Source organism: Ambystoma mexicanum, chromosome 7q (genome assembly GCF_040938575.1).
Source record: "Ambystoma mexicanum isolate Mex_15411 chromosome 7q, UKY_AmexF1_1, whole genome shotgun sequence".
Taxonomy (NCBI): domain Eukaryota; kingdom Metazoa; phylum Chordata; class Amphibia; order Caudata; family Ambystomatidae; genus Ambystoma; species Ambystoma mexicanum.
The window spans coordinates 587,689,191-587,713,062 of NC_090941.1; positions in this window are offsets into that span (position 1 = coordinate 587,689,191).

Sequence of the window (23,872 nt, forward strand, 5' to 3'; positions counted from 1 at the left end):
TTGTGTGTTATATCCGTATCCTCTCCCCCTCATTGTTCCTCCCCTTCCCCTGTTGTAATTATAATACCCAGCTCCTTGCGTTGAGTATCCTCCTCCCAGGTTAGTCGTGTATGGTTGGAGTGGTGGCAGCTGTTGTGTTATAGTCTGTGATGATTGTATTTGGGAGGGATCTTGTGCAGCCACTACTTGTGTGGGGCTTTGAGTCATTGTTGCAGGTGTAGTTATTAGTGCGCCTTCCATCGTGTATTTAGTAAGTTTTTTCTGTACTAATTTACCCTCTTCCGTTTTTCTATCCTCTTCTTTTTGTTTCATTTTTTCTTGCCATGTCCTACAATGATGCACTATTGTCAGTTGTATTTCTGGCCATGCTTTTGCTTCCATCCCCACTACTTTCTTCAGTTGTTTCTGAACTGCTTCTGGGAGTCCTTGTACTAGTATATGGTAGAATATTGCTGGTGTCTTGTCCCATTGTTCTCTAGTTTCCATGCGCCACTACTCTTGAATTTCCTGGATATAATCGACAGGATCTTCGTTCTCACGCATCTTGCGTGAGGTAATTGCTCCTATGTCTGATGTGTCTGGATACTGTACCCTCAGTGCCTGCCATAATGCATGTCTGCAGTTTGCGAATGGTGCCCCATTGTATGATGTGTTTGTTATTGTGACCCCGGGGAAGCCCGCTCTCTTCCAGATGTCATCAGCTGCATCCCCTAATATTGATATTAGAAGGCCCTTTACATCCCCCACTGCCAATTTCTGTCCTGCGGTGTGTTTTTACATTTCATATATCCATTTACCCGCACCTCCACTTAATGATGGGAGCCTGCACTTTATATTTTCCTTGTCTGCATGTTTCCAGGGGACGTATTGTGGTCTAACCCCTCCCCTCTCCAGAGGTGGCATTAGGTTGTGTCCTGGTTGGCCCTTTGGGTCCCATACAATCGAATCCATACACCCCTCCTCTTCTTCCCTGTCTTCTACGTTGTAAATATGGTCCACATTGCTCGTAACTTTTTCTCCTCCATCTCTTCCCCCTCTTTTATCATTTCCTTTATTTAATGTGGGCGTGTGTATTCGTTCTCCCTGCCTGCATCCAGGGAGGTCTCTAAGCCTACCTGCATAGGGTGTCAGTTCGCGTGGGAAGGGCGCGAGTTTAGATGGGCATGTTGCACGTAATGAGCGTGAGGTAGTGGAGCATGTAGGACGGGATGGTGACGGTGTGGCTTCACGTGTCTGCCTTTCCGCTATTCCTTGCCCTTCCTCCTCACTTCCCTCCAGTTCTTCCTTTCTCCTGCAGATCCATGGTGATTCTCCATTTGTCCGGGTGATGTATAATTTATCTAAGCTTTCCCTTTCACTGTCTCTCCCTTCCTTCTCTATCCCTTCTCCTTCCTCACTGCAAAAGTCCTCCATTAATTGCAACCCCCAATCTGTCTTTTTCCCCCTAATCGTTACTGTTTTTAAGTCTATTAGATCCGTTCCTCCATTGTCTTCTTTGCCAATTGCTCCCCTTTGTGCTGATGTTGTTGCTACTTCTGTGTCTCTGTATAAATACCTCCTTACTTCACTCCCCCCTCTCCTTTCTTCTCTTTCCCCTTCATTTTTCTGCGCTATTTCTCTACCAATTTCCTCTCTTTTCTTTTTCAATTCCTCCATTACTTCAATACTCATCTTTTCCATTATCCTTTCTTCTTCTTTCTTCCTTTCCCACTTGGCTCTTTCCCGCTCTAATATACCCTCTATCATCCTTCCTTCTTCGTATTTCCTTGTCGTTTCTGATAGTAATCTCCTTCTCCATAGTTCCATTTCCTTTTCTTTCTCTTCTTCTTCCCTTTTCTTGTCACGCAGTGCGGCTCTGGATACCCTCTCTGCTACTGCCTTCACCCTTTTGGCTTCTCTCTTTTTCTCCTCAGTTCGTTCCCTCATTTTGTCCAACTCATCCTTGCTTTCTTTCCTTTTCCGTGCTCTCTCTCTTTCCTCTCTCTCGAGTTGCTTGATCAGTGTATTCTGCTCATCCCTTAATTCTGCTAATCGTTCTTCCAAAATCTCTTCCTTCTGTCGTAACAGCTCTTCCCCCTTTCTTTTCCCCTCTTCCCCTTTCCTTTCACTCTTCCTGGTGTTGTCCTTGTCCATTTTCCTTACTACCTCCTCCTCTTCTTCTGTTAATGAGCCTCGTAATTTTAATAATACCTGCGCAGCTACTCACTCATCCTGTCCTATTCCTGCGATCTGTTCCTCGCCAATCCCCCTTCCCCTGCGGGCATTTTCGTGCGAGCTGATCCTGTCGTGCTACTCTGCTCCCTTCCTGTGTGGCTACCTGTGGCTGTATATGGTGGCGGGCTGTATGCCGGGTTCGAGTACCCCTCAGCCGCCCTTAATTGAACCATGTCTCGTAGTTCTGTTAAAGGATATAACCCCCCTTCCTCCTTTTTCACTACCTTCGCCAGGGGTATATCGCTGTTCTGTTCCTTTTTTATTTCCTTTTTGCTTATGTTGTTACTCTTCTCTCCTCCCTCTTCTCCGTTCCCCGTGTTTTGTGTGCCTTCACTCTCTTTCTCCCCATTCTCTCCTTCCTCCTTAATCTTCTCTTCCTCCATTGTTCCCCCCATAATAAACATTCCGTTTGGTCCTGGTCGGGACCCTTGGAACATCTTCCATAAGTTAAACACCTCCACGTGGTGCTTCAACTTCTTCCCCTTGTATGTGTTATGCAGATGGTTTAATAGTGAATGTTGGGTATATGGATCGAAACTACCATTAGGCGGCCATGGTGTCGTCATTTTGTTGTCCATCCCCTGTGTACATTCTATGCTATACTTGATCAGTTTCTCCCTATGGGGTGACAGTGTTTTACATATGTGCTGTAGCGGGGTAGTGAGGGTGTTCTCCCACCCTCCCGATCCTGCCCCGTATGACATAGTAGCGCTTCACTTGTTATCCTTCCCCTATTTGGTAGTGGTTATCTTACTAACAGTTTACACTATACAGCCTTATATCTTTACCTGGCCCCGTAAGTTTGGGGACTTGCGATAGTCCGCTAAGGGAAATTAGTAAAATATAGCATTTACATTTGTATATTCTTTTCTTTCTTTTCTTCCTTTATCGAACACCTTTACGGCCCCCTGCGGCCAAGGCGCACGTAGCCCCCTACGGCTGCGTGCCCCTTGTGACGTTCTTATACAGCCGTCCCACTTTCGCTTGCTCCTCCTCCTTTTTCTACACTTGCCGTGGCCGGCGTTCTCCGTGCGCAGCCACGTCCCCCTTTTCACCTTCCCCCGATCAACTCATTACCGTTTACCTCCGTTGCCACTCCCTTACCACAACTCTCTTCCCCACCACTCTCAAAAATAAAGATGCCTTGTGCTCGAGATATCCTATGAAAGCCCTACTGGTGACGTCACCGATCCCTTCAAACTACTGATAAGTTCTTCATATGTTTTTTAAAAGTTCAAAATACACTTGCAATCTACCCCCTTTAACCCCACAGCTGTCTTCCTGTCACGCCTGGAACAAGGTAATCAACGATATAATCGGACTGCGCACGCTGCGTCGCCTCGCATGTGATACGCCCCTCGACAGGAGGGCTTAACCAGCCAATTATCTTCCGTATTGGGCTACCAGCTAGCTACCGCCTACAGGGAAACGTCATCTATCTATCGAGTTTCTTGCCCGATCAATAGGGATCCTCATCTACTCATTGATCAGTAATTACCAAATCGTAGGAAACCGCACACACACACACCCTTACACGTGGTCGCGACCTAGGCCAATCAGTGTCTACGAGCGGCCGCACGTGATGTTTTCGTGCTCCGCCCCCTTCTCTCCCATAACGTAACGGACTGCTCTCGCACTTGTCCGGCTACCATTCATTTCATCGCCAACACTGATTTATAAAACCTTTGCCGCACACCTGTGCAACACCTCCCGCCTCCCGTATTCAATTCCCCCCCCCTCACAATTTCACATTGCTTGTTGTGCGTGGCATACTCACCAAGTTCTCTTGATGCGGGGCCGCTCGACTGCGTGCACCCCTCCAAGCGGCTCGCCACCTCCCCTCGTCTGGACCAAGTCTGGACACTCGCCAACCGCGGGCGGGATACTTCTCAACCGGCTCCCGAAGGCCAATATCCGGATTGCGCTGTCCGGTCTTCTCGCAGTTCCGCGATGGTCCTGTAGTCCTCAAAAGGGGGCAGCGGCAGAGGGGGCCGCGCCGCCGGGCCTCCTCGCAACGGGAGTACTCGGAAAAATAAAATAAAAGCAGACCTCAAACAGATCTCAGCAGTGCCTCCAACTTGTCGGGGGGAAATTATCCCGGTGTCGGCTGGCCCGTCCGCGGACCTCCGGGCAGGGAGGCCCCAACTCCTCCCGTATATCCCAAAAAATTGAGTATGAGACACACGCAAGAAGCAAGGTGATTCTGCTGTTTATTAAACAAAACGGCAGGGATGGGTCAAGGATTGTACGCGTCCGTCCTGACACTCTCTCCCAATCATGGGGCTCGCAGGCCCTTTTTACCTTAGTATGACGCGCTACTTGCGTCACCTGGGAAAGTTAGCAAAAAACCTATCGCCACTCTGGATTGGCTCCTCGAGTGGTAGGGTTAGTATAGCATACGTATAGAGAGTGTTATTAGTGGTCGAGGGTTAGTCAGGTGGTATACTTGGGTTGTCCCTTCAATTTGATACATGAAAATTGTTACATGAAGACCCCTGAGGATTGGTCAATGTTAATGGCGTCAGTGATAAGAGCCCCATGTTCTGATTGGTCCACTCGTGAGCCCCCCAGTCTGGGACCATCGTTATTCCCAGCTCGCGGTGCACCTGTCATTTGCAACAATGTATCACTATGAGTATGTGCAGACAATGTGAGGATTTATTCATATGCTGGAAGGCAGACTACTCCCACTGCCGCAGGTGTCCATTGAGTCGCTTAATTGTATCTGCCTGTGTCTTGAAACGAGGGATCCAGGCGCCTCCCTCCTCCTGGGCCTGGCACCCTGTCAGGTTCGGTTTGGTCACGTGAGGTGAGACCGTGGTTGAGGCAGAATTCTGCGCAATTAATATTGCATTTTCCACTGTGTGCCTGGCTTAATTTGCAGGTGTGACCTTGGCGTCGGCTTGCGGCATGCGAGTTTGCAACATTGTGCCCTTGACTGTCTGCTCTCGCCGGGCTCATTCTGCAGGGTCAGCAACTGTACTCTTGCTCATTCAATGTTCATGGAAGCTCTTGCTTGCGGCCTACTTGGGCCTGGTGCATAGGTGGAACCGTTTGATACACAGCGCTTTAGGTTATGGTATCACATTGCTTTATCCCCAGTATCGTGTCTTCGTTATATTTCTCATTATGATGCATGGGTTTAGGAGAAGCGTAAGCAAGCCTTTTTAGATGAGTTCATTGTGCGTCTTGCGTTTCTGCATTTTGAAAAGCCTATGTGAAAAATAATAAAGATGCGTGTCAGTGGGTGTGTCCGTCACCTACGTCATAGCACTGAGTATGTTCTTTGTGTGGATTGGTGTGGGAGTGTCCAGTGTGCATGTTTGCACGGGTGTGCTAACCGTTGGCTAGGTCGTCATGGCATCTCTAACGATGTGTTGATTTAGTGTTGGATGGTTCAGTCGAGTCCATCCATGCCGCAGGTGTCGGCATGGGCAGGGCAGGCTGGTGGGCACGCGGGTGGGCACATCCGTATGTTCCTGTACCAGGGTATTTGGTCGTCTGGTAGATGGGCAAACTCCTCTCGTGGCGGGTGCCTTGGCCGTGATCCTCTAGGCCAGGGGTGTGAGGGGATTGGTGGGAGCCTTTTGTTCCATTCTCCCACTTCATCAGTATAGCATTATCCTTTTCACAGCAGCCTTCACAAATCAAAGGAACAAAACATGATTGCCATTACTCTCCCACTTGAACTTGCAGAGGCACAAGCTCCACGCGTGCATGCATGGCCCACTACCAATCTCATTAAGGGATCATACATATAAATAGCATGCCATATTTCAGTCTGCTGGCATTACTGGAAATGTGACAAGCAGCCTGATTCATTTTTTAAATACATGTGGCCAACATACGACTGACTGTGTTTCCTATTCCATCTTGAACGTAGATGGACCTGGTGGGCATCAGGCACAGTCGAGATGGTGTGCCAGAAACGAACTGGCCTTGGTAGGATTGCCATGCCATGACTGACACTACACCATTCTTTCATGCCTCCTGAGAGCAGCCCAGTAGTCTTTCTTTCTCTAGCCTGCTTGCACATAGTTTGCAGTGCTCAATTTAAGTCTTTCAGACTGGAATGCGTGGGACTAACCTCTGAAATGTATGTACTTTGGGATGGAACTGCAAATCAGAAAGTCAGACACAAATAGAAGGGGCATTCCAGAGGTGAATTCATAAGCCTGCCTTCTATTCCAAGAGCTCCATTCTTCTTAGCCCCATGAGGTAATCTGAAGATTACAAAAGCTTGAAAATAAATGACTTTGCCTGACCAACTAAGATACCGTCCTGTTGACTTTTTTTCGATTAACACTTTTTATATTAACCTTGGCTAACACGATACAAGCACAGTGAATGCTCTCTCTGTCTTTCTCTGCATATACAAATACATATATCTCTTACACCAATTGTTATAAATGCACATGTTTTTGTCCATGATGTTAATTATTCCTCTGAGAATTTAGCGGAACATGTTCATTCCTCTTCGATGAAGGACAACACACTGTGAACATTCATGTTCTTTTTATAAACTGTTCTCATGTGAAATTGCTGGCACGCACCCACTCTGTGGCAGAGTGCACTGATAGATTTGGGATGGATAAAGCAAATGTGAAATGGTAGAATGCACTACCAAGGACAAGGACCTCGTGAAGCATATACATATACAGCAACAGAAAATCAACATGATTTAGGATATTCCTGAGGGAAATGGTAACCATAAGAAGATGAATCTCAAATGTTAATCGGCAATGACAGCTGTTTGCCCTCAAGGACATACATGCAATGGCGAAAACAGATGGAGGCAGAAATTTGCAAACAGCAGAAAAGGTTTACTGGCAATTCTACCAAAAACAAGGCGCGTACTGCAATCCATCCAACATCTCGGTGCTTCTCTTTATAGGAAGGGAAAGCTTATTCAAAGACAGCAAAACATTTGCAATAGGGTGATCCGATTTCAGACTGTAATGTAAGGTATTCACAATATTCCCAAAAAATTCTCAATGGTCTGTAAGTGAATCCACATTTTTGGATGTATTAAATTGAATTTTGGCTTTAGTTTATATCACACAAAATATTCAAATATTGGCCGTGCACATATATTGCCGATTATGAGGGAGGCAGTCGGTCAAGTTGCACAACACACGGGCTGAATATAAAAATTGAATATAAAAATGATCCAACCCCTGATTCTGAGCAAACTGCACGCCGCTTGCAGCTGCTCTCCTGCCTAATCATGCCAACCACCTGCCCTGTGCTCTCCGGCGGAACCCCCCCTTCTAGCCCTCGACCCCCACCAAGAATCCAGTTCACCTGCCTGCACACTCAGGGAAAGGTTGCTCCTCACAGAGCCCACTCTTCAATTTCCTTTGTGATCCTTTCCCTCAAACAATAAAGCCTTTTATTTGAATTATAATAATTGCTATCCATAATGCTATGAGCAAACCTGCGGTGCAAATAACAATGACCGCCCATTCCCGAGACTTTAGCGGGTGGTAATGACCCAGGGTAGCCTCGTTATTAACTTGTTCTCCAGGCCATTACTGCTAGGAAGAGACACTGGAAAGTGTAATTATTGCTTAAATCACTGACTTCACGCGAGAATATGTGCGTGCATCGGCCATACTGTAATGTATAGTTCTCTTGAAATGCAAGCCTTAAATTGAATTCCGTGGGTTTGGGACATACGTTGCGTGTATGGGAATTGATCCATTTTATTTTCATCAAATTGCTACTGGCATTTTCCAAAGATATTTTAAGAACACCTATTTAAAAAAATATGACTAACGCATTCACCGACCTGCTTATTTGTCAGGTCAACAGAGATGTGCGTGCTATTAAACACGCGTTCTTGGAACGTTCAGCTTTCTCAAGCGAGCAGAGAAAGTCTAATTCAAGGAGTGAGATATCCATGACGAGTTTGTAGTGCTGGATGGGTGTCAAATTGGTGCCAAACCCTGTATCAAATTTGCCAACACATCCAGTATCCTGCCGCATCTCATATGTTCTGAGAGATGGGGAAGATGACATTTCCCACCTTCTTCCTTTCTCTGGAAACCCTTTGCTTGTGCTCTCTGTCATTTCGAGTTCTTTGTATGTGGATTGCTGTGGCAGTAGTCCTTCTGTGTGGTTACTGCAGGCCATGTACAGAGCCTTTACATCTCACCTTGTTTCATCCACTTGTGACTGAAGGAAATGGATGCTGCTGGGAAGTAGGCAGTATGGAGATGAGATGACATCCTCTCTCATCACTGAATTCATCACCTGGCCTGATTATGCAGGTGTGTCATAGTGGACATCGTATTATGCAAAAATAATAAAGCTGTATTGCATAACATTTTATATCCTTAGCTTTAAATCAAATCCTGGTGAATACATGAAGGATAACAATCTTACTTTGGTAGGACATTTCAAAGTAATCACTAATAAGATCTGATTTGAATCCGAAATATGTTCTAGTGAATGCAGTTGAAAATACTGTTTTTATAAATGCTCATTTATTTTGCTTTTCTGTCAACTCCTTTTGTACTTATGTGTCAAGCTCTAATAAGTGCACCTCTGGTCGCCTGTGCCTAGTTGTAATTACTATCAGTTGATCATGAAATCGCTGTCAACTTTAATGACGCATTGTCTTCCCGGATTCAAAAAGGCTTTTGAAACTTTTCCAGTGCTCATGATACATTACCATCAGCAATCTAGCTATGGATCTGTTTTTTTGGACGTAAAGTTACTTTGCAGAAACTTTAGAAGACGTTTTGGGAGTATTATGTACCTAAAGATGCGCCTATTGTCGCTAGGTGAATAACGAATGTTAGTATTGTGTTTCTTATAATTATTCGGTATCTTTCATCTACTCCGGGTTTTTCATGACCCTGCTCTATTTATCACCAATCATGCCGTGGATTGTTTTATGTTATAATTTCCCCTATGTCACACCTCTGGTGTCACCTCATAGGCTGAACATAGCCATGTGTCCTTAAATAGATACATCATCATTCAACATTAGTTAGGGAAACATAGCATAAGTATTCATAATGATAATGAATGACCGTTCCCTTTTAAATTAATTGAATACACAGTACATGTAGGACTCGAGATCTAGTTAGCTATACCGGAAGCATGAAAACTCCCACCCCTCAGCAGAAAACATCAGCCAGACCCTTACAGAGAGACGCACACATCCCAAGTTGCAACTTCTCAGAGCAAAAGGCTGAATGCCACGCAGTGATTGATTAAGGCAAGGGGGGGGCGAGCATCTTCCCAAGCTTGAGTTGTAGTCGTGAGGTCAGGAAAGATCAACAAAGAAAAACATCAGACCCCGGAGCTATAGGACAAAACACTGCACACCAATTGGTCAAAGCACATCAGCTTAGCTGAGTTCCCAAGACTGTGTTCAAAAGAGAAATAACAATTTATGTTCCTAGGCAGTACATCCAAACGTATCATGATGAAGGCCACAAGTTGGCAGGAACTGAATGATGAGCAGTGAAGAGTGTTCTCGTCAAGATAGAATGATCAAGGTGCAACATTGCCCACAATTGCTAAGAAAGAAGTCATGCAAAGCACTATTACACATGATGTAGAATCGATTAGGTGTCAGTGATTCCTATGGAAGCTCACACATAACCCTCACAGCATGTACACAATAGTAGTAAATACAATTTTATGAAGTCACAAACACATGTGTATATATATATATATATATATATATATATATATATATATATATATATATATATATATATATATATATATATGTATATATTTATATATTCAAGGAAAACAATTTAGTTACAAGGATGTTAAGGTGAGAACTTAATGCAACAATACCCCTGAAATTCAGCTAAAGCCACCTTCTGTTGCACAGTCTATGACCACAATGATGACATCACAGATCACATCACTGGTGATATCACTAACAACATCATCTATTGCATCACTGATGACATCACTGGTGACATTGCTAATAGCATAATAAATGACATCAATGATTATTTAACTAATGGCATCAGACATAACTCTATGTATTAGCCCATATTTACACCACCCTTACATTTCTTCAAATGTGATATTAGCATTTTAGAATAGTTCATACAATAGGTACATTGTTTAAAACAGTTAACAGCTACACATGCATCATATCACTACTTGTGAAGCTTTCCTTTGTTGTACGTTGGTAAAAGATGATATCTGATTTATAAATAGTATAAAGCTTAGAATATTCCTGTTTGTGAAAAATAACTTTCCTGAATATAAGCTACTCTAGGACCTAAATGGTTACAGGTCCACAAGAGCGCCAATTTCTTTTGACGCCCATAACTTCCACATGTGTTACACATGGGGCATGCTTTACACTTAAAATCATTTGTGTACCTTCCCCTCACGGGTTACGTTTTATATTTTCCATTTAACAAGCACTAAAGAGCCCGGATGGGTTATGTTCTGTACTTCCAATTCACCTATGTACTGAAGAGGACTTTAATTTCTGATTTCACTATTGATGTCTAGATTATTGCAATTTGTCATATGTATGTTGTTTACAAATGTTTTTTTGATGTTCTTTGTTTTAATACAAACTACGTATGTTCACAACCTTTGACATGTGTGAGTCTCCTTTTTCAACCTTTTTTCTTTTTGGACAATTTCATGGGTTACAAATTTAGAGATTTAATCCATTAGTACCAATATACCAGGTTCCCCAATTCCCAATATATATTTGTTTCATTTATTGACAAAAATTGGGTATGAGCCTGTAACGTAGCAGTTCTACCTCCTTTTGGTTTTGTGAAAAATATAAGACATGTTCACAATAATGTAATCTGTATATACAGAAAAGATTAGTGGAAATAAATAGAAATCAATGCATTTTGAACCCTAAATATTAAAAATTTAAAATAAACATACGTACATTTTGACCTTATGAACAAATCGACCTGTGTCCTAAGCGCAATTCATGGATTTGAGTTGCTTTTGTATGATGATTTTAGGGTAATGAATTTATAAAAGTGTATTGAATTGTCTTTTGCTGTAAGGTCATTTTGTAGTGAATTGTATTATTTTATTGAGGTAATGTATCTATGTATTATACGGTATAAGCCTATTCTATTGATGACAAATCGTTTTTTAATTCTTATTGATATGTCTAAAAGTTGATATGAACTATATACACACAAACAATTTTTATTGTACGGAATCAATTATGTTGATGTCCTGGGTGTTAGTCTTAGCAGTGCACGGTGGTGGCGCGGGTTATGGCTGCTCACTTTACCATAACTAGCGAATTTCTGGGGTTTTTCAGTTTTACCTGTAACCATAATGTCCCCGTAACAATGTTTTTCCATTGAATTTCATAGGTTTTTATTGGTGCAACTTAACCATAATGTCCCCTTAACAAAGTTTATTCATTGAATTTCATAGGTTTTTAGTAGTGCAATTTAACCATAAAGTCCCTTTAACAAAGTTTTTCAGTGAATTTCATGGGTGTTTACCAGTGCATGCTATTTTACTACAACTTACTAATATCATACTTAGCCAACAAGCAATATTTCTGTCCAATTTACAAAGTTTCACGTTAAAACTCTGCCATTTACCACCTTGTAGCATCATTTTTAACATGCCTATACACTTTTTGCAACTTTTTGAAATGATTTTGCATCCATAGACGTCCGGGAACGTCTGACTTCATCGCAGACCTTCTGGACAGTGCCACATGACCATACGCATGCTTTCGGCATGGTGACGTGTTTGCAAAGGCGCCTGCACTTCGTGATCGTATCTGTTCAGTTCAGTTAGGAACTGCATTTTCTACTGATCTAGGAACTTTCAACTTCAAAATTTCCCTTGCACACATCCTACAACTTTTCGTACTCAATATCTTGCCAATCTAATACACAGTACATACTTGGAAAAATGTTATCAAAACTGCTATTTATCTTAAAAATGACATCAGTTATCGCCATCCCTCCTCCCCAAGAGCCACCACCACCACCAGCTGGAGTAACTTCACAACAAAAAAAGTGCAGTACTTTGATAGACAATGAAGAGGACCAAAAAGATGAGGTAGAGGAAGTGCCTACTTCTAGCACCAAGATCGACTCATGGGTGTGCCAGTTCTTTGCCACTGTTGGGAGTGTACCAAAGGTTAAAGCTACCAAAGTGAAATGCAATGAGTGCAATTTTGTACTCAGTCGCAGACTACCTTGACAGTACTCTTACGGGACCACATCCATGCACCCCCACACCAAATCCAATGACCGCAATGCTCTCAGAAAGGTTGTTCCTTTCTCAGCAAGTAGTAAACTGCTTCCTCCACCTCATCTTCCTCAATAAATACTGTAACCACATAGCCTGATGTCTGCGGGCATTGGTGAGTTACAAATAAATAAATAAATAAGGAGGGCTATGGTCCATTATCGTCCATTTCAGCCCCTGAAATGGGGGATAAAGGCCACTAGCACCCCTTGTTCTCAAAGCGGGAACCCAGGGTGCTAAAACATAGATCGTTCCTCCTATGTCGGGACGCCTGCGGTGTCCCGCTGTAAGAAGGAAGGATTATTCTTCCTACAGCAGGATGCGACAGCCAACATGGAAAGAGAAGGCAGGGCTCTGTACACAGCCCTTCTTCCCTTGCCATGGCAGCCTGCAAAACCTTATTAACATATTACCACAAGCACTTTTTTTCCCTTTTAAACCTATCCTACCTTCGAATAACTTTACCGCATAGCCGGTCCCAGGTAGACATAGCCACTTTAACTCAATTTTTTGTCCCTAGCGGTCATGGCCAGTAGCCAGATTGTCTGCGTCATGACCTTACGCCCTGATCCAGATAATCTGGCTACTGCCCACGGCCACATGCTATACCTCAGTCACCAAAGGTATATGACTATTTTTTGTACTTACATTATTACACTTGTAAAAAAATAAAACACAGGCACATTTGCAAAACCATGCTTTAATGCCCTTGCCAATGCTCCTCACGAGTTTGCTCAAAATCCATCCATGTTTTATTTTTTTAAAGGTGTCAAAATGTATGTACATACAATAGTCATATAACTTAGCCCCCACTTGACAAAATCCATTCAGTCTTTACACAAACATTGAAGGTTGGGTCTATAATCTTTCTCAAAACATTTGTTCACATTCGTCAAACAGCATCAAAGTTGTAAGCCATCAAAAAATGTTGAGACCCCCACTCTAATTTCACTCCTCTTGAGAAAATCCCAACAAACTTTAGAAAACCATTTATATGTAGATCCAAATTCGTTTTGCCAAATGTTGTGCAGATTCGTCAAATGACAACACATTTATATGCCTTTACAATATTTTGGGAACCCCCCCTCTAATTTTGCCCCCTCTTAACAGAATCCCACGAATCCAGAATCCAAATTTGCAAAACCATTCAGGATTAGTTCTAGAATAAAATTGCAAAAGTACATGCAGTTTCATTGATTGGGCAAAAGTTATAAGTAATCTGAAAACTGTTTTCCCCAACCCTGTAATGCAGAAATAGGTACAGATGTCCTAGGACATCTCAAGGGTCCGCGGACAGCACAGGACTGCCCCAGGACATCTGGAGTGTTCGCAGACTTTCAGGGAGGGGTGAAACTGGCTTCTTATGGTTTCTTATGGCCATATCCAATCCAATCCGTATCCCCCCACCACATCCCCAGAGATTGTTTGTTGAGTTTGACAAGTACAAAGCTGCTTTTTAAAAAAATGTTTTCACTGCGCTGTCCATGGACCCCCAAATGTCAGCAAATCCAAGATGGGAGGCGTTTCAAGAAAACCAACACATTTCACATTTTCTCACCACCAAATCAGCGGCTGCATCCTGATGTCTGCGGACCACGCAAAAGTCAGCGAATTTTCTGGGCAATCAGAGGCCAGTCCATGGACAGAACAGCCAATCAGAGGCCAGTTCATGGACCGAACAGGGAAGTGAGTCCGCGGAGCGGACATAGATATCACTACATTTTTTGCCTTATGTTTTGGTCCTTTAAACTACTGGACGGATTTACACCAAATTAACAAAAGCACGCTTTCGGGACCAAGCTGCCGCTCCTGCCGCAAATTTGGTGAAAATCCGTCCAGCGGTTTGGGCTGTAGGCACGACTGACATTTTTTCCCATTATGTCTATGGGAAAAACAAAATGTGGGACCCACCCTATAACTTTGCCCCCCCTTGACCAAACCTCACCAAACTTTGCAAAAAAATTCAGAGTGGGCCATATATTTTTTTTGTGCAAAGTTTGGTGAGGATTCGTGTCAAGGGGGAGCAAAGGAAGAGCTCTTCCTATGGGTTTAGCAACTTAACCATAACTACATGGCTGCTACCGCAGGCCATATATATATATATATATATATATATATATTCAGTAGAAAAACTTTGTTAAAGGGATGTTATGGTTAAGTTGCGCTAATAAAAACCTATGAAATTCAATGAAAAAACGTTGTTAAAAGGGACGTTATGGTTAAGTTGCGCTACTAAAAACCTATCAAATTCAGTAAAAAAACTTTGTTAAAGGAACGTTATGGTTCAAAGTAAAACCGAAAAACCCCTGAAATTCGGCAGTTATGTTAAGATAAGCAACCATAACTCACGCCACCGTGCACTGCTAACACTAACACCTAGGACATCAAAGATGGCATCACAAATGTCATTGATGACATCACTGATGACATCACATGTGCATTTACTTTTCATGAAAACTCTGTAGGAGGGATTCTTATAATGTTGACCAAAAAGTGTCAAGGATCATTTGAATAAATATCATGAGCTAATTAGTGTCTTAAGCAATGCATTGATATAAATAGCATTCTATTATGAAGTTCTATCCAGTATACTAAGCAACTCATGCAGAAACTTAGGCAGTGTGTGCAGTATACATGATGAAGGTGCAATATCCATAATCTTGCCATGTAGAATAATGAAATGATAACTGCTTTCTTATTAGAATTTTGCGTACTGTGAAACATGTAATTACTAGCTAATAAAACCCACTTAATACATAATTACATTATTACAGACAAAACACAAAGGGGCAACAACACATACAAATATGAGTATCTACAGGGACAGAGAAGTAAGCAAAAAAGCAGAAGTAGTAGCAGAAAGAGTTCATAACCTAACTGATTATCTTTATGCAGAGAAATGATTGCTCTGTTTCAAAGCTGCTACTTACTGTATGTATGTGTATCAAATGATGTCAGTGAACCCTAAGGAAAGGACTGTGAGTACAATGTATACATATATGAGCATATACAGGGAAGGTAGAGTAATAAAAATAAAACTATGAGAAAGTGCTGATAACTCTAATGATTATCTTCATGCACAGAAAGGATTGCTCTCTTTTAAGCCTGTGTCTTCCGCTATATATGTGTTTCATATGCTATGACTTGACCCTAGGTCTACAAATATAGTACCTTTTCAATTTTTACTTCCTGACTGTTACTGAAGAAAACTATGTGGCTTAGATATGTCAGTAAAGGAAAAAAAGGGAGAGCCAGCCATGTGATGTCATCAGTGATGTCATCAATGACATTTGTGATGTCATCTTTGATGTCCTGGGTGTTAGTGTTAGCAGTGCACGGTGGCGTGAGTTATGGTTGCTTATCTTACCAGACAATGGAAAACAATGGAAAATGCCAATATAATGTAAGTAACCCTTTAAATTATTTTATACCCGAATATAATAACCGGAATATAATAACAATAGAGTGGCGTTAAAGCCCGGTTAAGTTGTACTTGTTCGTTCAATGTGGCATATTGTTTTGTACCGCGCACTATCACTGCCGAAGTGGTCTGCTGGTGCTCAGACGGCTCTGAAAAAGGCAGAGGAGAGAGGGTGGGTTAGTGGGAATAAGTTAACATACTCCGTTGCACTATCCTCGCTAGCAAATAGATTCACGCCCTAATAAATAAAATGAATATTTTTAATGAAGATCGGCTCGTGAGACTAATTTATGTTTTTAAAACAGGTACATCCTTCCCTACTGTCAATGCCACGATTTTCAGACCCCGGCCGATGCATTTTTTAACTGGCAGTTGCAGCTCCTAGTAAACAACTTCATGACCCTCACCATTTTATGGGACAATCGCCAAGGACCAATATGCCCTTACGCGGTACTAGCGGCTAGAAGCAACATACCAACCGTTATGGTGGTCTAATGCCTCGTTGTTGGAACAGCCTTCCGATTATCAGTGCGACCACAGTCCTTCTTTTGTCATAAACCAACACCCTGTGTAACGCAAAGGAACAGCGCGTGACTCAAGATGAATTTTTGCAGATCGACAGCAAAGACAAATGCAAATCGCGGAATATTCTCTAAACATTGGATGTCAAATAAATGTACTTTACGAAATGTACAATCTTGCTGTTTGCTTTTAAATCACAGTTTCATATTCCGAATTGTGGCACGCTGTGTTGTGAGATGATCTGTGTTGCTTTCCGGATTCTGTATGAAGTCGCGTAGGAGCAGTGTTGGCAACTCCTTAGTAAGAAAAGTAGCTATTGGCCGTCACAAAAGTAGCTAGAAGTAGCTAAATGATGTCATAACCTAATTTGCACAATTCACCAGGTGCATGATGGGTGATTGCCGAGGGCATGGTTCTTATAGCCTCTCTTTGAGCTCACCCCTTTTTTGTAATGAAAGTCGCGAATGCACAGATGCAAACTCATTACATCCATATGCATACATTCACATGCAAATGCACTAGTATTTAAATAAACCCCACAATGATTAGGTTGTTCTGTTGTCGCTTCTTAAATATGTACTGCCATTTTTAATATGCTAGTATTTTATAACCCATAATGCCTCATTGTTGGAACAGCCTTCCAATTATCAGTGCGACCATAGGGCTTCTTTTATCATAAACCAACACCCTGTGTAGCGCAAAGGAACAGCGCGTGAGTCAAGATGAACTTTTGCGGATTGACAGCAAAGACAAATGCAAATCGCTGAATATTCTCTAAACATTTGATGTCAAATAAATGTACTTTACGAAATGTACAATCTTGCTGTTTGCTTTTAAATCACAGTTTCATATTCCGAATTGTGGCGCGCTGTGTTGTGAGATGATGTGTGTTGTTTTCTGGTTTCTGTGTAAAGTCGCGTAGGTCTGGAGACGACTGGGCGCATTTGGCTGCGCACCCTGTAACGTCACGGAGAGAGACGGGGAATATGAATGCTTTGATAATGTAAGGCTTAGGGGCGGGAGATATGATTTAGTGTCGCAAAAACAGGTCAGCCAGGTCGATGGGGCAAGTGATAGGATTATCACATAATGTCGGCGCACAGCAGCCTGATTTATCGTTTGTTTAGTGGACAATAAGTCGGGATCAGGCCCATAGGAAATTGTAATGTCAGCGGACATAAGGAGGGTTCTTAGAACACTTTCAACCTGACAATGAACAATACGAACAGCGTTCTCAGAACACCCCCATTTTGTTTAATTGCAAACATTTCAGCACCGCGAGTGTTCTTAGAACACATTCAACTTGCCAGAGTAAAATACGGACAGCGTCCTCAGGACACCCCCATTTTGTTTATGTACCAATATTTAAGGACACCACGAGTGTTCTTCGCTCAATTTTAGCTTGCTTACGAACAAAACAGACACATACTCCGTCCTCGGAACACCCCACCATTTAGTTTATATAGAAAATTTCAGAACAGCCGTGTTGCCCGCAGAAAAATCGAACACAACAAAAGCGTCTAGCACATAAAAAAAACAGAACATTGAACCTATCTCATACTCCCCCACCCTCCCCAAATACTCTTACACACCAACACACTCCACTAAATACAATTTTGAATCCAAGTACCACCGCGCTGTCCGCGGTCGTCGGCGAATGCAAGATGGCGGCGTCACAAAAAATCTGACGCGCTCCACGCACCACGCCATCCAAACAGTGAACACGTCGCATGTCTGCGGACATCACGCAAGCCGCTTGGCCATTCGGGTCGCTGTCCGTGGAGCGAACAGGGAAGTCCGTCCGCGGAGCGAACGGAGATATCACTTATTTTTTTGCCTTACATTTTGGTCATTTTAAAAGAAACTACTGGACAGATTTACACCAAATTTGCAAAAGCACGCTTTCGGGACCAAGCACCCGCTCCTGCCACAAATCTGGTGTAAATCCGTCCAGCGGTTTGGGATGTAGGCGTGTGCAAAGTTTTTTCCCATTATGTCTATGGGAAAAAACAAAAGTTTTGGGACCCCCCCCTATAACTTTGCCCCCCCTGGACCAAACCTCTCCAAACTTTGCATAATAATTCAGAGTGGGCCATATACTTTTTTTGCAGTGTTTGATAAGGATTCGTCCAGAGGGAGCGAAGTTATAAGCCACCCAAAAAATGCTCTTCCTATGGAAACACCAACTTAACCATAACTACATGGACGCTACCGCTACCATGTAATATATATATATATATATATATATATATATATATATATATATATATATATATATATATATATATATGTATATATATATACATATATATATATATACATATATATATATATATATATATATATATATATATATATATATATATATATATATATATATATATATATATATATATATTTTACGCGGCCACAGTAGTTATGTTTAAGTTGCTAATCCCATAATCCCATAGGAAGAGCACTTGTTGGGCGGCACATAACTTTGCTCCTCCTGGACGAATCCACACCAAACTTTGCAAAAACAGTATATGGCCCACTCTGATTTTTTTGCACAGGTTGGTGAGGTTTGGTCCAGGGGGGGCAAAGTTATGGGGGGGTCCCAATTTTTTTTCTCCATACACTGAATGGGGAAAAAACTTTGCTCACACCTACCGCCCAAAACGCTGGACGGATTTTCACCAAATTTGTGGCAGGAGCAGCAGATTGGTCCTGAAAGCATGCTTTTGTAAATTTGGTGAAAATCTGTCCAGTAGTTTTTTTAAAATGACCAAAAAGTAGGTCACAAAAAATTAGTGATATTTATGTCCGCTCCGCGGACACACTTCCCTGTTCGCTCCGCAGACAGGACACCGATTGGTTAATCGGCTTGCGTTATGTCCGCGGACATACAACGTGTTCGCTGATTGGATGGTGAAGAGCGTGACTGAAGTGCGTCAGATTTTTGGAAACGCTCGCCATCTTGGATTTGCGGACTTCGCCGCTGTCCGCGGACATTGCAGTAAAAACATATTAAAAAACACAACATTGCACTTGTCAAATTTATCAAATAATCTCTGGGGAGGTGAGGGGTGATGAGGATGGGATGGGATATGACTGCAAGAAGCAAAAAAATGAGTGTTTTTTTTTGCTTGCCGTGAAAGTCTGCGAACAGTTTGGATGTTCACGAACAGTCCTGAAAAGTTTGCAAACATCTTAGCATTACAGGATTGGTAAAATGCAGTTCTTGGATGGCTTATAACTTTGGCGCCACTGAATGGAACTGCATGAATTTTCCTGAGCTGATTCTGAGTGAGTATTCAAAGTTTGGTGGAATTCTGTCATGAGGGGGCAAAATTAGAGGGGGGTCCTAAAATAATGTAAAGGCTTATAAATGAGGTGCCATTTGTCGAATGTACACTTAATTTGGGAAACTGATAATACATTTAGATATGAATGATTTTCTAAAGTTTGATGGAATTTTGTGAAAGGGGGCAAAATTAGAGGAGGATCCCAAAATATTGTAAAGGCTTATAAATGTGGTGCCATTTGACAAATCTAGACAAAGTTTTGCAAAAAGATTATAGACCTAGATATAGATGTTTTCGTAAAGTCTGAATGGGTTTTGTCAAGTGGGGGCTCGGTTATATGACGATTGTATGTGCATACATTTGACACTTCTGAAAAAATAAAACATGGGTGGATTTCCAGCAAACTTGCGTAAGGAGCATTGGCAAGGACCTACAAGCATGGTTTTGCAAATGTGCCAGTTTTATTATTTGACAACTGTCATAATGTAGCTACAAAAAATAGCGGTATACCTTTAGTGACTGAGGGGTAGCCTGTGGCCATTGGCAGTGGCCAGATTGTCCGGAATAAGGTCATGATCCGGACAATCTGGCTACTGGCCATGACCACAAGTGACAAAACATAGGATTAAAGTGGCCATGTCCACTTGGAACTGGCTTTGTGGTAAAGTTATTCGATATTAGGATAGATCTGAAAGGGAAGAAAAATATGCTTGTGGTAATCTGGTCATAGGATTCTCTTTTTTCTTTCTGCAGGCTGCCATGGAAAGCGAAGAGGGGCCCTGTAAGGAACCCTCTCCTTCCCTTTCCATGGTGGCCATCTTGGAAAATGATTTTCCTTCCTACACGGGGATTGCCGTAGTTGTGCTGGGGTAGGAAGACAAAATCCTCTTTTTTAGCACCCCGGGTTCCTGCTTTGGGAACCTAGGGTGCTAATGGCCTTGATTCCCCATTTCAGGGGCTGGAATGGGGGGGATAATGGTTCCAGAGACCTCGTTATCCACCCTCACTTCGCTTGGGCTGATAACTTGGGCTGCTGGCCAGTATCCACCAATCCAGTCTCTGGAACAGAGGATGAATGCCTGAATATTACCATTAGCATAACACAAAATACAAATGGAAATGTTAGAAAATCTTATTGAGTCTATGTACTTTACTGAGAAATATAAAGTAGATGTAGTCTCTACATGTTTTTTAGTTCTATTTTTTAACTGTGAAAGGTGGTTCCTAAAGGAATATGTCTTTTGTTGTTTTTGGATGTATTTTTTTTGGCAGGAGAGCTGAGAACGAAAGGTGGGGAGGGAAATGAGGGAAGAGGAACCAAACACTAATATGGAGGGGTAGGCGGACAAGGGAAAAGGTTGCGCGTGTGTTATTTATAAGGTACGGGGAAGTGTTTCTCATGCTCCTCGATTACATCAGTGGTGGTGGCTCTTGGGGAGGAGGGTTGGCATTAGCTGATGCCATTTTAAGATAAATAGCAGTTTTGCTAAAAGTATGTACTGTGTACTAGATTGTTAATAGATATTGAGTAGGAATAGGTGTTGGAGCTGTGCAAGGGAAATTTTGAAGTTGAAAGTTCCCAGATCAGTAGAAAATGCAGTTCTGAACTCTCTCCGAAGCAGAGATCTTATTGTGAAGTGTGGATGGGTTCTCGGACACATCATAATGCCGCGCGCCAGCGTATGGTCATGTGGCACTGTCCGGAAGGTCTGCTATTAAGTCAGATGTCATAAGTCAATGACATTTGTGATGTCATCTTTGATGTCCTGGGTGTTAGTCTTAGCAGTGCACGGTGGTGGCGCGAGTTATGGTTGTTTAGCTTACCATAACTGGCGAATTTCTGGGGTTTTTTGATTTTACTTGAAACCATAACGTCCTTTTAACAGAGTTTTTCTTTGAATTTCATATGTTTTTATTAGTCCAACATAACCATAATGTTGCATTCACAAAGTTTTTTCAGTGAAAATATATATATATATACATAATATACATGTATATATATAGAGAGAGAGAGAAATAGAGAGAGAGAGAGAGAGAGAGAGAGAGAGAGAGAGAGAGAGAGAGAGAGAGAGAGAGAGAGAGAGAGAGAGCAGTTTAGGAAGGATTTAGAGAGAGAGTGAAGTTGAGATGAGTGTCTATGGTGGGATGGGGTGGAGGGAATGGGTGTACAGATGGGAGTGGAGTGAGGCAATATGTAATGCAGGTAGTGGTAAAAGATAGGAAAGTAGAATGGAGTGAGAGGTGAGGAGAAGTGTAGTGACAAGTGCAGAGAGGGGACAGTAGTATTGTTGAGAGGTGATAGTAGCATTGTAGAGACGGGAGAGTAGCTGTTGTGTGGAGAAAGAAGAGTAGTGATGTGGAGAGGATAGAGTAATGGGAGTGTGGAGAGGGGAAAGTATTAGTAGAATGGAGAGGGGAGAACAGTTGTAGTGCAGGGAGGGAAGGGAAAGAAAGAGTACCACACAGTAAGACTGGAGGGTGGAGGTGGATAGTAGAGAGATGAACATCCAAGGGATAGAGAAGGGAGTGTTCTGGAGAGTGAGGAGAGATGGTAGCTGGAGCAGGAGGGAGGCGAGTAGGAGGAGATAAGGGATCACGACAGAGAGACATGGGGAACATCAGAGTGCAGAAGGACAAAAGTGGGGCCTGTAAGGCACAAATCCTTATTATACATCACCTTGGGGAATTGAGAGCAGAGATAACCTACACTTTTTCCAGGTGGGGATTTAGATAGATAAGGTGTTTGCATTTAGGCCATTATCAAGGTAAGACAGAATCTAAGATAGTGGGGGTTACTAATCTCTAGAGACCAATCTGGGGTTGAGGGAGGGTTGGAGTGGGGTCCTAACTGGCCACACCTAGTCCAGAGAGCGACGCCCATTAATATATTCCACCATGGTGCAAAATTTAACAATCATTAGACACATCTACTCATATTCAGTCTGAACAATCCATATACCCTCAACTACTTTAAGAAGAACATAGAATCTTTGAACTGTATCCCAGCGTCCACAAATTATTAAGGGCATCTGTGACGTTGGGGATTAAGCAAAGAAGGTCATGGAGCATGGGAGGCCAATTGTTCTCTGTGTTTTGATGCTGTCTGTTGGGTGTGACTTTTTAATTTACTGTTGGAAATGTTTAAACATCTCCTCAGATGCAGTACGTCTCTCGGAAGCCTCCTCACACTAGTCAGTATATGCACCCCATTGATCTTCCTTTCTTAGTTCTGGGTGCTCTTTTTAATTACACAATTTTACCTATATGAAATGTTTTGCTTTCATACCATATGGATACTGGTGTATCATCATTGGGACACTTTTGAACTGTTGTGACCCCATTTTGACTCATACAAAAAAGGAAGATGCTGCCTATTTACAAGGCCCCGGAAAAAAATAGAGTTTCACTCATTCAGAAGGGTAACTCTGTCAATTGCAGCCCAGGTCGGAAAGGTTCCTATTGAGCAAATGACTGGGTTTAAAGGTTGAACTTAGCCCCCTCCCCCTTGCTTTCAGAACCCACACACCTGAGAGGGCTTTGGTGTGGCTAGAGACTGTAGAGACCAGGTCAGTGACGTATACACTCATTCATTGTCATTTGTTCTTTTGTTCGGTTCACCCCCACTGTCTTATTTCACTATAACTAATTGATCATCATTTTCAGTACCCATACTGCATCCCGACAGACTGTATTGCTGACAATGTGCATCTGTGTTTCTTTTCAGACCTGCCCTGTGGTTTTTCTGTTTTTGTATGTTTATACAAAAGACAGTAATCTCCCCCTGTCCGACTCTTGTTGCCACATTAAAATATCGGTTTAGCATAAGCTGAAAGAGACATCAACTTTACAGGTGACCCCTCTCCAAAAGCCCCAGTAGAGATTTTAAAAGGTCTCTTACATCTGGTGAGGCTCAAAGGCCTTCAACAGAAGATACTTGCAATACTGTCTCGGTCTCACTAGGCATTGCGACCTGAGTCACGGCACCCAATTGTAGAAGCAAACAAAATCCAGACTGCGATTTCAAATTGCTACAGAGTCAATTAATTTTGCAGTGCAAAAAAAAAAAAATCCAACAGAGAATGCCTTTCAGAAAGCATTAACATCTAGTTATTAAAACAGAGCCCTTTCAGGTTCCCCCCAGGCTAACACAGAAAGCATTTCGTATAATTACAAAACAGTGAGTCTCCTG